Below are 15,204 nucleotides of genomic sequence, written 5' to 3' on the forward strand. Positions count from 1 at the left end.
TAGTCCCCCACTCGCGGTTACTTGCGACTTGATGCCAGTGGCTGCGAGTCCGCTCCTTTGCGAGAGACAGCGTGTATCCCGCTCTAGCGACCCGCTTCCTAGCATAATCATTTGCACTGCTTCGAATAACGTGCCTCGTTTCGCATTCCGTAGCAGGAAAAACCGTACAAATTCCGAGTAATTAAATAACTGAATTTACTAATCTATTTAACTAAAACCGTTTTTTTTTCTTTTTTTTTTTTTTTTTTTTTTTTTTTTTTTCTCGGAAGTCGAAGCGCCGCCTGCGCTGTCCTCTCACCATTAATGCAGCGCAGGCGGGTCTCTTCAAATCCCGCACCCTGACTATAAAAAGGGGGTCCTCCTCATTCCTCTCCGTTACTCCCCTTCTCCTCCTTCAGCCCTTTTTCTTTTCCTTCTCCCTTCTCCGGCGTCGGAAATTGCTTTTCCCCTCCTCTGGTTCCTCCCTTTTATCCAGGTAAATACTTTTCTATCTTGCTTTTGTGATTCTCCATTTTTCTCTTTAGTTTTATTTGTGTTTCTCCTCCTTCGCTGTCCTCCGAGTCTTCCTCTTCTTCCTCCGGGGAGATTCGTACCCCTGTAATTCGCCTCGGCCCTCCGTCGGAACAGAGAAATAGACCCAAGAAGAGGGCCGTGGTTTCCAAAGCCCGAGGCCCGCCGGCCACCTCTGCTCGCCAAAAGAAAGAGAAAGGCAAAGCCCCCCTCCTCTCGCGACGTAAAGGGGGGGACGATGCGACCTCCCCCTCTGGCGGGGAGAAAGGGGTTGTCAGGGTTCCGAAAGTGAGGGAACCCTCCGTTTGCATTTTGACCAACCCCCAACATTCGATTCTGACCCCTGACGATATTGGCGACCTACTTGTTCGTCAAGGGATAGACAGTTCCTACGATTTGGCTCTTCCTTCCCCCTCGCAAGACTCCCTTCACCCTCCTCCTGGCTATATGACCTAGCATATTGACCAATTGCTCTCGGGCTTATCGCTGCCCGTTCACCCCTTTTTCTTAGATGTGGCACGCAAATTTCGCGTGCCCATCAACCAATTTCTTCCTAATTCTATTAAGTTTATGTCAGCCTTCTTCATTATCTGCGCCGAGGCCTCCGTAACTCCCTCCGGCGAGCTGTTCCATTCTGCCTTCAAGGTGAATCGATCTCCTTCTGGCTTTTTTCATCTTACAGCTTGCCCTGGCGTAGGTCTTTTTAAGGGTTTGACTAACAAAGTACATAATTGGCCCAAGCGTTTTTTATTTATTCGTTCGCCCACTTCTTGGGGCTTTGATCCGTCATATGTTGAGACAGCCCCTCGCCCTGTTGGGGTGTCTCCCGACTGTTTGGAGGTACTCTCTCTGCTGACCGCTCGCACTCCCCCCCCAATTGTGGGATGTTGAAAAGATAGTAGCTAGCCCCTCTCTTTTTGCCCGCGCTGGACTGTGGGATATGTCCTCGTCTGACCCTCGCCCGCTGGGTACTTATTAGGGATAATTTCCATATTTCGTTTTTAGGCTAATTTATTCCATCACTAAATATTGTTAACCATTGCTGCCTGTTTGCCCTGTGTTATTCCTCAGGCGAGATGATTCGAGAAGCTATGAAGGCGGCTCTCGCCAAGCAGCGCGCCCAGTCCTCCCGCACCCCATCTGAGTCCACGAGCCATGCCCCTCCTGATCGCACACCTTCTCCTTCTGAGGCCGCCACTAGCGCTGCGACGGGGTCAGGCTCTCGCCTGGAGCCACGGCGAGAGACCCCCACTGCTCCTCCCCCATCCGTTGTCTGGCAACCCGTCATCGATCTCGGTAGGGAAAATGCCGATAACCAAGAGGCCCATGATTCCTTTCGCTCGCTGGAGCAGGTGCCCTATGACGCCGGTCGCCATAAGCGAGACGCCAGTGGGAAACATACTTCCACGATGTCCAAGCGACATCGTGCAGATGACAAGGGCTATCTATCGTCCCTTTCGCCTGACCGCAGTCTCGACGAGCTATCCCAACACTTCAACCAGCTGAAGCTTGTGGAGGATGCGCAGGCGCTCGAGCGTATGTCCCACGAGCAGCAATATTCCCGACTGCTATTCCATTGCTCCCAGGTAAGTGCAATTTTATCTTAATCTTGCATCTAGCATATTTATATTTACGACTTGCTTCATATATTGTTTCAGATCAATGTTCTTCTCGCTCATGGTCTTGGCTCGACAGACCCTACTCGCCAGGCCGAAGAGCTTGCCTTCATGAAAAGGCTGGCAAGCGAGAAGGCCAACGAGGTCACCCGCCTGCAAGACATGGTCCGCGAGTTGGCCAATGAGTAAGATGAGACTGCTCGCCTAGCTAATGAGAAGTATAACGCGATGAAGTCCTCTCTTGAGAGCAAGGCCGCTCGCCTTCACGCCGAAAATGAGCAATTGATCGCTATTTCACGGCAGAAACAGGAGGTGGTGGAGGCGGAATGCATGAGGACCGTCGCCCTGGAGCGTGCGAGGAGCCTGTACGATCATCTGTGCTCGATAGATGGGCAAGACTTCCTGCGAGCGTATCGCGAGGGCCTGACCCGCAAGTATCCCTCGTCCGCGCATTTTGCTAATGCCGCGGCGCCAATAGGTATGGGCTTCATGGACCGGGGCATCCGTATGTATGCGGCCCGTCATAATCTTGATGATCATTCGGAGGAGATCAGCGCCATCCTTGACTTGTTGGGTGATGAGATCCCCGGCTGGGAGGGAGATCCTACCGAACCTGTGGATCACGCCTGGTGGGCCGGCGTGCTCGAGGGAATGCTCGCAGAGCTGAACAAGTATGCCGCACAAGCCCCCTCTAATATGGCTCGCCTGGACCCTACATGTTCTGCCTCTACCCTTCCTGATATTCCTCCTTCCTGAGGCCTTTATATTTTCCTCTTTATTTGCAACAATTTCGAACAATTCGCTTTTCTGAACAATGTTAATTTTTATTTGGTTACTGTTATTATCAATCGTTAATGAGTTTATTCTGTTTTTATTTTTATATTACATGCTTTCGAGTTCTTTATTCGCGCATCTCGTTTTGTACTCTCTAGCGGGTTCTGCTCGATGCGTATTCTGCTCACCACTTTCGTATTAAAAATATTCCAATAATTCTAACTTTCTTTCCTCGCTTTCTAGCGAAATTTTCATGACTGCAAATCTTGCTCTCAAATTCCGTATTGGGAATATTCCAATAATTCTTTCTTTTCTCGCTCTTCAGCAAGATGCAACTTTCGCTCGCAACTTTCATATTGGAAATAGTCCAACTTTCGTTTCGTGCTTTCTAGCGGAATTTGCTCGCTGCAAGTTCTGCCCGCAACTTTCGTATTGCAAATAATTCTAACTTTCGTTTCGTACTCTCTAGCGGGATTTGCTCGATGCAAATTATGCCCGCAACTTTCGTTTTGCAAATAATTCTAACTTTCGTTTCGTACTCTCTAGCGGGATTTGCTCGATGCAAATTATGCCCGCAGCTTTCGTTTTGCAAATAATTCTAACTTTCGTTTCGTACTCTCTAGCGGGATTTGCTCGCTGCAAATTATGCCCGCAACTTTCGTTTTACGGTCGTTTCTCGCTCTCTAGCTCGATTCAAATTTCGCTCGCAATTTTCGCATTGCAAATAATTCTAACTTTCGTTTCGTACTCTCTAGCGGGATTTGCTCGATGGAAATTATGCCCGCAACTTTCGTTTTGCAAATAATTCTAACTTTCGTTTCGTACTCTCTAGCGGGATTTGCTCGATGCAAATTATGCCCGCAACTTTTGTTTTTACGGTCGTTTCTCGCTCTCTAGCTCGATTCAAATTTCGCTCGCAACTTTCGCATAAAGCTTCTCTCAATTATAATCTTTAGCTCGCACTGTTTGTTTATGTGCACGTAATTCATTTTGAGAATTTTCAAGTTAAGTTTTTCCAAAAGAGGTCGTTTCCCATTACTGCTTCTGCTTACTCAGGGAATATGGTTCATCCCGCAGCTAGACGGGATAAACGATCCAAAATATGGCCTATTCCTATAATACAAAATATTATAGTACAATCATATTATGTATAGTACTTTTTCAGATGACAAACGTTCCATGCGCGAGCTAGGCTTGCTCCCTCCATATCTTCCAACCTGCAAGCTCCTCCTGCGAGCACCGCTACTACCTTGTATGGGCCCTCCCATTTCTCCATTAGTTGTCCCACTACTTTGAGTGCATCCGCCTGCCTTAGGACCAAGTCCCCCACTTGAAAGACTCTCTGCCTTACTTTCTTGTCATAGGCTACCTTAATTTTAGCTTTGCTGAGCTCCATTCTTCCTCTCGCGCTCTGTTGCTTTTCCATTACCAAGTCCAGCTCCTCGCGCAAGCGCATGCTGTTAGCTGTTTCCTGAAAATTCATAATTCTGCTCGACGGCATTCCTACCTCTACTGGTATGACGGCTTCCGACCCGTACACCAATGAGAACGGACTTTCTCCGGTCGCCTCTTTTGGCGATGTTCGATATCCCCATAATACCGCGTGCAACTCTTCAACCCAATTCCCTTTCGCCCCTTCCAGACGTTTCTTGATTCCTTCTAACAGTACCCGATTAATCACCTCGACTTGTCCGTTCGCCTGCGGGTGAGCCACGGCTGCAAATCTCTGCTTGATACCCAGACCTGCGCACCATCCTTGTATCTTGGCTGAGTTAAACTGTGTTCCATTATCTGAAATGAGATCCCTAGGCAACCCATATCGGCAGCAGATATTTTGCCATATGAATTTCATGACCTCAGTATCCGTTATCCTGGCCACCGCCACCGCCTCCACCCACTTGGAGAAGTAATCTACAGCGACTATTAAGAATTTTCTCTGCCCCTTCGCCAGCGGCATGGGGCCCACGATATCTATTCCCCATTGCGCAAAGGGACAAGGGGAAGTTATTATCGTCATATCCTCTCCCGGCGTGTGAATCAGCGGGCCATGCCTTTGGCACTTATCACATCTCTTTACGAACTCTCCCGCGTCCTTTCTCAAGGTGAGCCAAAAATATCCTGCCCTTAGCACCCGCGAGACCAACGCTCTACCTCCTGCATGGTCCCCGCAGCATCCTTGGTGAATCTCGTGCAGTACGTAACGGCCCTCCTCCAGAGATAGGCATCTTAGGTGTGGCCTAGTGTATCCTCTTTTGAAAAGTATATCCCCGATTAAGCAGAAATTGCTTGCTCGCTGTTCCAGGACCTTCTGCGCGCGGCCCCTCGCTAGCACTTTTCCTTGCAGACACGCCCTTATTTCCGTGCGCCAATCTTCCCCGCTTGTCACTGTCGAAACCCACTCCTCGCCCACGCAACATGGCTCCCCCACTAGCCACTGTATTTTTCTTGACTTGTATCCTACCGCCATGCTTCCTACTTTTGCCAGAAAATCGGCATGTTGGTTCTCCTCTTGGGGTATTTGAGCTAGCTCGCAAAATTCGAACTCGCTCATCATCGATCGCACTATCTCGCAATAAGCCATCATTCGTTCATTTTTTATCTCGAATTCGCCTTTTACTTGCTGTACTACTAGCCGTGAATCCGAAAATATGCTTAACTTTCTGCCTCCGGCTGAAGATACCAGCTTCATCCCATGTATAACGGCTTCATACTCTGCTTCATTATTTGAGGCTCTGAAAGGCAACTTGATCGCGTACTCCAATTCCTCGCCGGCCTCTGCTAGCACCACTCCTACCCCGCTTCCTGATGCATTCGCTGAACCATCGACGAACACCCTCCATATCCCTTGCTCATCTGTTCTCGTTGTTTCCTGCAGAAAATCCGCTAGAGCTTGTCCTTTTATGGCGATTCGTGGCTCGTAGCTGATATCGAACTGCCCCATCTCTACTGCCCATTTAACCATTCTTCCCGAAACTTCCATCCTTCCCATCACTGTTTTCATAGGGTGGTTAGTCCGGACCACTATTGCGTGCGAAAGAATGTACGGTCTTAGCTTTCGTGCTGTCGTCACTAGTGCCAGGCCCATTTTTTCTATCTCGGAGTACCTCAGCTCAGCCCCTCGCAAGAGTTTACTCGCATAATATATTGGGCTCTGCACTCCCTCCTCCTCTCAGGCTAAGACCGAGCTGACCGCGAACTCGCCCACTGCTAGATATACATAAAGCTTTTCTCCTGGCGCAGGCTTTGCTAACAGCGGGAGACGAGCGAGAAGGTTTTTGAGCTGCTCGAAAGCCTTCCCTGATTCTTCCGTCCACTCAAATTGAGTCCCCTTTCTTAGTATTTTGAAGAAAGGGTGACTAGCCTCTCCCGCCTTAGATATGAATCTACTCAAAGCTGTTATTCTTCCCGCCAGCATTTGAACCTCCTTAATATTACGTGGTGCCTCCATATCCAAAACCGCCTGCACCTTCTCCGGATTCACTTCCACTCCTCTTTCAGTCACCATGTAACCCAGGAATTTTCCCGTTTTCACCCCGAAAGCACACTTATTGGGGTTAAGTTTCATGCCGTAGCGTCGGAGCGTGCCGAATGTTTCCTTTAAATCTTCTAAATGAGTGGTCGCCTTTTGGCTTTTCACCAACATATCATCCACGTATATCTCCATGTTCCTCCCGAGTTGGTCTCTGAACATCTTGTCTACTAGCCTCTGGTACGTGGCTCCCGCGTTTTTAAGCCCAAAAGGCATTACCGTGTAGCAATAGGTTCCAGTGGAGGTGATGAAGCTCACATTGGGCTGGTCGCCAAGGCACAACGGAATCTGATGGTATCCCTGTGAGGCGTCCATCATACTCAGCGTCTCGCAACCGGCGGTTGAATCTACGAGCTGGTCGATTCGCGGCAGAGGGTAGTAGTCCTTGGGACATGCTTTGTTGAGATCCCTGAAGTCAATGCACATTCGCCACTTTCCCTCGCCGTTCTTGACTAAAACTGCATTGGACAGCCAAGTAGGAAAACGAATCTCCCGGATATGTCCCGCTGCTAACAACTTTTGTACTTCTTCCTGTATAATTTTGTCTTTCTCTGCTCCAAAATGTCGACGCTTTTGCTTAACTGGTTTCGCATTCTGCTTAACGTTTAGTCTATGCACCACGAGCTGTTCGTCGATACTCCCGAGATCTGCTGGAGTGAATGCGAACACATCCTGATTCTGCTTCAGAAACTCTGTCAGCTGTTGAGACATGTCTGCGTCTAACCCGCCACCTATGCGGGTGGTGCGAAAGGCATCCTTCTCGCAGAGTTGAATTACCATCAACTCCTCCATCGGCTTTACGTGGGCTTCTTCTTTTGCAGGGTCTATTTTCGGCATTCGGTCCTACTCCTGGCTGCCCGGGTTGACAGTGCGAATAGTATCTATGATTCCTATTCTTCTCAATGCGTCATAATAGCACCTCCTCGAGGTCTCTTGATCCCCTCGGACTTCCCCAATCTGATCCAGGAAGGGGAATTTTAGCTTCATATGGTAAGTTGAGACTACCGCCTGGAATGAATTCATGGAGGGACGTCCCAATATGATGTTGTAGGTAGAGGGTGCATCCAACACTAAAAACTTTACGGAACGCGTGGCTCGTGCCGGTTCCATTCCTAGCGAAATGGGTAGGCATACCTCTCCGACTGACCGAATCGACTCTCCTGAGAACCCGACCAAGTTGGTCTCTACATATTTCAATTCAAAATCCATATTCATCTTCTTGAAGCAGTCGTAGTAGATAACATCAGCGGAACTACCAGTGTCCACCAGAATCCTTGCGATATCAAAATTTGCGACCATGGCAGTAATCACCAGGGCATCAGAATGCGGCTGTCTGATTCCTTCTTCGTCCTGCGGACCAAAAATAATGGGTGGAACATAGGAAATTCTTTACACCTCCTCGAGCTGAGCTTCCATCTCGTACAAGCGTCGGAGGTGTGCACGACTCGCCCGATCTGCTTCCTCTATTTCTTCAAATAACTCTTCAGTCTCTCGCAACTGCCTCAGATGCGCTCGTCGGGCCCTATTGGAATCTTCCCCTGAGGGTCCTCCCAAAATCATGCTGATGAAGTTGGCGGGCGCCACTTGGTCCTTCCTCTCGTTCTGCTTCTCCCTTCCCAATTCAGGCTTGCGAGGCTCGTTCGCGCGTCGAGCGGGGGCTTGCTGCGGGCGCTGGTTCCCTTCTTTCACAAATTCTGGTAGATTCTTTGCACGTATGAGCCTCTCGATCTCGTCACGAAGGTGTTGGCATTCATTGGTGGTGTGGCCATAATCATTATGAAAACGGCAGAAACTTCCCACCGTGGGGCTTCTCTTCGGTGCTTCTGCATACGTGCGAGGCCACTTTAACTTTGGGTTATTTTCTATGGCCAACAATATTTCTCCTGGTTGTGCGACTAGCGTTGCGTAGCTGTCAAAACGAGGTCCTATCTTTCTCTCGTTCTGCACTTCCCTTCTCGCGAGTTGAGTCGGTCTCTGCATTCTATCCTCCTTCCTTTCCCTTTTCGCCTCGTGGTTGCCTTTGGCTTCGCCAAATTTATTATGCACTGCCTCTTCGGCATTCATGTACCGCTCGGCTTTTTTCAGCAGAGCATTGAAAGATGCGGGGGGCTTTTTTGAGAGCGAGGTGAAGAAATCGCCGGCCCGCAGCCCTTGAGCGAGAGCACTGGTCAAGACCTCCTCCGAGGTGATTGGTACTTCCAAGGTGGCCGAGATGAAACGTTTGATAAAACTCCGTAGATATTCTCCCTCCCTCTGCCTGACCGCGAACAGCGTCAGGGTGCTCCTCTTCTATTTCTTTGAGCTCGCGAAGTGATCCATAAAACAGGCGCTTAGCTGGTCGAAACCGCCAATCGTGCCGGCAGGCAGCTGACTGAACCAAGTTTGCGCGGCTCCCGCCAGCGTAGTCGCGAAGACTCGGCATTTCACTCCCTCAGTGAATCGGTGCAAATCCGAAGTGTTATTGAAGCCACAGAGATGCTCGAAAGGGTCGGTGGTTCCCAGATATTCATAAGTGACAGGTCGTCCTCCAGAACGCTGGCTGAGAAAGGGCTTAATGTACCGAGCGAGGAACTCGTGCGGCCGGGCCCCTCGCCCCCTCGCCCCACCATCTCCTCCATCCTTCTTTTGGGCGACGCTGCCTCGGGCTCTTTTGGCGCGCGAACAGAGCCCTCCTGGACAGCGCTTGCCAAGAGTGCCTCCAGGTTTTCCATAGTCATGGAGACCATAGGGCTACCTCCCGTAATGCCGGTTGCTTGAGGCATCTCCTCTCTCGTGGTAGAGGCCTCTCCAACGACTGGTTGGTGCTCCGGCGGGGCTGGGATTGCCTCGGACTCCATCTGACTAGTGAGGTCCCTCACTATGCTGGGAAACGAGGCCATTGATATATGTATATTGATTAAAGGAAAACAGATAAAGGGGTTTTTAAAGGGAAGCGTTGCTACAGCCTTGGTCAACGGTTTCCCACAGACGGCGCCATTTGATCCGACTGGATTCGTGGTGGGCTGGTTTAAAGAGTTTAAGTAGGCTTGAACTTGGATCGGAGACCACGGTAAACCTACAAGAAAGAAAAGAACCGGACTTAGGCCGGAGTTAGCACTCTGACGGCCAAGTCAGTAACTTCCTGAAGAAGATATTATGTTTATATGCGTAATTTTGGTATGCGATGATATATCTTCACCTGTATTTAATGCCCCTATTTATACTAAAGAAAGAGACGGACGTCAAATATTCTTCAATTTAATTTACCTGTCCCATCGCGGTAATTAGGCATCCGGACCTCAAATTACCTTCAATGAAGTTTAATCCGTCATTTCATTGGCGGCTGCGGGAGCAAAAAGTAGGGGCCGAAGAGACATTCCTCTGCACTTGTCAGTGGATTGGACGTGCATTAAATACCCCCATGTGCAGCAATGATTATCCCTGGCGGGCGGCGAGATGCTTGGCGAGAGAGCGAGTCAGCGAGAGACCTCTCGCTCGCGGGCTGCTCGCGACCCGTTGCGTGGTCCCTCTCGCCTAACGAATAGCTGTTTTGATGGGCCCTCTTCCGTTAATGGGCTTAATGGGGCCTTTTGACCTTGTTTGGGCCTTTGGTCTTTATTGGATCTATCAAGCGATACCGGGCTGGATCAAAAGTATTGAGTAGTGAGTGATTTGAGATATGATTAAGGCCTTCTTTGAACCGTTTGAGCCTTTCAAGCCGACCTTTATATCGAAATTATCATTAGAACCTTGATTTGAGCCTCGGAGAAAAGGTGTTCTTTCTTTTAGACAAAGTGTATAAGGTAGAAAAGTGGAGATTTTTGAAAAATTAACCCTTGGAGTTTGGTCGAAAATTTTTATAATGTCCTTCTTCTTCTTCGAAAAAAAAAAAAAAAAAAAAAAAAGAGAAAAAGAAAAGAGAAAAACAAGAAGAAGAGACTGGAAGGGAGAAGTAAGGACTAGTTGTTGAATTGTTTTGAAATTAGCTCGATCCATTGTCTTAAGAGCAAAAGTGGAGACTTTTGAACTCTTAAGAATCGAGTTTCTTAAAGTCCTTAGAGGTGAATTCATTGTTTCAAACTCCTATCTTTCAAATTTTGGCGTAATTACCTCAATTCAAGAAGAATAGCCACATATACCCATATTTCCTACCTCGAACCAAATAGCCTAACAATTGAAAGCCAAAAACCCTATGATCTCAATAGCTTAATGTTCGATATTAGTAGAGTAGAATATTTTGGTGACTATTTGGAGTCAAACATATACATGAAAGAATAACTTTTTTCTATCTTTAATTTACAAATATTGGATGCTTGAAGCGAGAGGAGGGAAACAAAATCGAAGGCATCAACAAGATCAAAAGCTACCTCCATCAATTTGGTTATCTCGACAACCAAAACCTAAATAACCTAAACCACGTCGTCGAGCCCCACGACGACGAATTCAACGATGCCCTAGAATCTGCCATCAAAACCTACCAAAAAAATTACCATATTGTCCCCATGGGTGTACTAGATGCTACGACAGTATCCAAAATGACCACCCCTCGATATGGCTATGCTGATATCGTTAATGGTATCAACACCATGCAACCTAATAAGGGTAAAAACTACTCGAACTCACAAAACGATATTCATACAGTGTCTCACTACAGTTTCATCGTCCCAAGAAACCGTAGATGGCCGCGGTCCAAAGCTAATCTCACTTACCGATTTCGTCCCGACACTCCCAAGATCGCGATGGACCCCGTTTCGCGGGCCTTCCGAAAGTGGCAATCCATCAGCGGCTTCAGTTTATCGCGGGCCCAAGACAATAGCTCCACCGATCTAGTGATTGGATTTTTCAAAAGGTCCCATGGGGACGGATACCCGTTCGACGGGCCCGGCGGAGTCACAGCCCATGCGGCCGGTCCTACTGATGGGAGATTACATTACGATGCGGATGAGAAATGGTCCGACGGCCCCGCCCGAGATGCTATGGACTAATTGGAATCAATAGCGGTGCATGAAATCGGACAACTTCTCGCGCTTGGGCATTCCAGAGTTAAGGCTGCAATCATGTACGCCTATCTTAACTATGGAATGAAGAAAACTAATTTCGATGCCGATGATATCAATGGAATCAAAGATTTATATCGAAACTGGAGGAATTAGAAGACTTATTTATCTTTATCTCTATATATATGTATAGATATAAATATAGGGTTAATAGCATTTTGCCACCTGTACTTTGCCCGTTTTTGCGCTTTGCCACCTTAACTAAAAAAAGTTGCACGGACACACCTAAACTCGTTTTTTTGACGCACATAACCACCTAGGAGGAACATTCCGGCGAATCTTGAAAGATTCTGGCACACGCGCGATGCACATGGCTAAATACATGGGTCTTTTTGTCTTTTAATCTGAAGATATCATGTGGGGTAAAACAGAAAATTTTAAGGACTCAATTGAACTTCTTTTGAAACTTGCCCAAATTCTAAATTAATGGAAATAGAGTTGTGTGTCTGCTTCTTCCATGGGAGTGGGTCTTCTTCTTCTATAGGAGTTTCTCCCCATTAATATTTTTCAAAGAAACCCTTTCCAATGCTTCGAATGCTCCACTATGCAGGCAATTCTCTCTCTTTCTTTCTAATTCTATGCTTTTGTGGTTTACAGTAAATGTTGAAATTAATTGCATCGTAGATTTGTGTCTTTGTGAGAAAATTCAACAATGAAAACAAAGGTGGGATGTAGTGCAGATGAAGCAGTAGAAGAAGAGCAGCAACAGGTGGAGTCGCGTGGTGTGCAACCACGAGGAATTTGTGAGGAAGATTTTTGCCCAATCATCCATGGCCAAAGATGTACGTACACAAATTCGTCCAGACTTTTGAACATGTCTCGCTAATTCTCTAATCAAAATCACTTCCATCTCCCCGATGATCACAATCGTACCTCCAACAGTTCTCCAATCCAAGACCTAACAAACGAAAACTAAGAGAAACAATTGGACTGAATATGTTGATGACGATTAGGAGGAACATCGAGGAAAGTTCCAAATTAGGACCAAGATCGCCTCACAAGGTTTTTGATTAAATTGATGGGAGAAGATAACCCCTTATTTTTTTTAAAGCTGGATTTTTTTCAAAAGTTGTTGTTAGTTCAAAGAACAAATTAATGGGGGAAAAAGTTCCAGCGAAGAAGAAGAATGAGAGTTTAATATCTTTCAATTTCACCCCTTGGAACTTTCAATCTTTCAATTTCATCCTTTGGAACTTTCCATTTTAACCCCACATGATATCTTCTGATTAAACGACTAAAAAATCCTCACATTAAGCATGTGCATCGCACGTGCGCCGGAAAAATGAGAAGATTCGCCAGAATATTCCCCTTAGGTGGTTATGTGCGTCAAAAAAACGAGTTTGGGTGAGCCCGTGCAACTTTTTTTAGTTAAGGCGGCAAAGCACAAAAACAGGCAAAGTATAGGTGGCAAAATGCTATTAACCCATAAATATATGGCAATAAAACATCCCTAGTACTAGGGTTCTCTTTGTGAGAATTAATAAAATAAACTTTATAATGTATTTGTATTTAGAAGTTTTCTCAGACAATACAATTTTTGTCTTAGATAGTATAATTACTGTATCAGACAATAAAATTACTGTCTGAGACAATAATACTGCACTAAGACAGTACAATTATTGTCTCAGACAGCACAATTACAGTCTCATACACTATAATTACTATCTGAGATAATAATATTTGCACGGAGACAGTAGTACTATCTCAGATAGTAAATTACTCCATGATGACCGTCTCAGAAAGTAATAATGCAGGCTCAGACAGTAATCTTAATATTAACGCAATAATGTTATTATTTAACACAATAATAATACTAAAAAGATTTAAAAATACAAATGTTTAAAAAAGAAAAATTAACGCCCGAGACCAGCGGTCAACGATAGCTGACCTATCGGAAAAAAAAATTACAATTTTTCTTTTAAATAAAAAAGTTAACGTTGAAGATCCGGCGGTCACCGGCGGTGGCAGCCAAATTGGGTCAAAATTGGATTAGGTGACAAATTGGTTAATTGATTAGTTGAGCATAAATTATGTTTAATCATGAAATTGGAGTGAATTGGGTTTTAAGAAGTTAGGGGTAATCTTCCTATGTATAAAATGGTTTTCCTTATTAGCAAATAAATTTGAATGGGTGAATATGTTTGCAAGACAAAAAAGTAAAATGACCATTTTTTATTTAAGTGTCATTGTCATGAGCATTTTTACAGTTCACCCTATATTTATATAGGTATAGAGTATACGTATCAATAATATATACAATAATTAGTATGCAGTTAGTATGCAGTTGACTATTTCTAGCAATCCTCCAACGTCGAGGGAGGCTTCTAGTGATTCTTCTAGTGAGGCTTCTATAGTGAGTTCAATAAAATTGTGCATGGTGAGGATTTTATCCCTTATGGTCACTTGGTTGATTGGAAGGAGTGGGCCCCAGCGTTCCGACATGCTCAACTTCGTCCAAATCGTAGCTTGGAAGGAGTGGGCCCCAGCGTTTGGATTCCTCCGGCCACCATCTTCTTGTGTGAAAATTAATTTTGATGCGGCCTTTCCCATGTACAAATATTTCAACTCGGTCGCGGCGATTTGTGACTTGCTGCTCTTACAACTCTTAGGTTTGCCGAAGCTCATAGTTGGATTGATATAATTCTTGAAGATGATTGCCTTCAACTTATTAAAGCTTTAAATTATTCGGATACGAGTCATTGGTCGTATGGAGCTCTCGTTGAAGAATGTTTTTCCACGGCATCTTGGTTTAATTATGTCTATATTCGTTTTATTAAACGTTCGCCCTATAAGCTTGAGTAATGTGGTATACAAATTAGTGTCAAAGTGTATTGTGAATCGATTGAAACCAGTGATGAATGATGTGATATTGGAAGCCCAATCAGCTTTTGTTCCTGCTAGACTGATATCGGACAATATTCTTATCGCGTACGAGGTCATGCACTATATAAAACGGAGTTCGGCAGAACACATGGCAGTTAAATTAGATATGAGCAAGGCATATGATAGAATTGAATGGAGTTTCCTTCGTCTGGTGATGCTTAAATTGGGTTTTGCGGCGCAGTTTGTTAAGCTGATAATGAAATGTGTGACTTCGGTTTCGTACTCTTTCGTTCTGAATGGTGGAGTTTTTGGTGGCCTTACTCCAGAACTAGGAATCCGACAAGGGGATCCTCTATCGCCTTATTTATTTCTTTTTTGTGCGGAGGCTTTGAGTGCTTTGTTTAGAAAGGAGGAAAGATTCGGAAACATACGGGGCCTCTCGGTATGCAATGGGGCTCCACATATATCGCATCTTATGTTTGCCGATGATACTATTATTTTTTGTAATGCAAACAAGTACTCAGCTAGAAGTATCCGAGGCATTTTGCAGGCTTACGGAAATGCTTCTGGACAAGTGGTTAATTACCAAAAGTCTAGTATTGTTTTTAGCAAAACTTCCAAGAGGAGCTCTATCGGTGCAGTCAGCGAAGTTCTTCCGATGGAGGTAGTCGAGAAACATGAGAAGTATTTGGGGCTTCCTTCTGTTATAGGTAAATCAAAACGGATGGTTTTTTCAAGCATTCGGGACAAAGTCTGCCAAAAATTGCAAGGGTGGAAAGATAAGTGGCTATCAAAGGGAGGTAAAGAGATTCTTATAAAGGCGGTTTTACAAGCTATTCCGGCGTATGCTATGGGCTGCTTCAAACTTCCATCATACTTTACCAAGGAAATTGAAAGATTGATGTCAAAATTCTGG

The 15,204-nt window shown here is 45.8% G+C and overlaps 1 pseudogene; it reads left to right on the forward strand.

Annotated features, from left to right (window-relative positions):
* Positions 1 to 9,988: 9,988 nt before the first annotated feature.
* LOC148769742 (metalloendoproteinase 3-MMP-like) lies at positions 9,989 to 11,606 on the forward strand (annotated as a pseudogene).
* Positions 11,607 to 15,204: the final 3,598 nt, after the last annotated feature.

Source organism: Erythranthe guttata, chromosome 7 (assembly GCF_056151865.1).
Source record: "Erythranthe guttata isolate IM_541 chromosome 7, IM_541, whole genome shotgun sequence".
Lineage (NCBI taxonomy): Eukaryota > Viridiplantae > Streptophyta > Magnoliopsida > Lamiales > Phrymaceae > Erythranthe > Erythranthe guttata.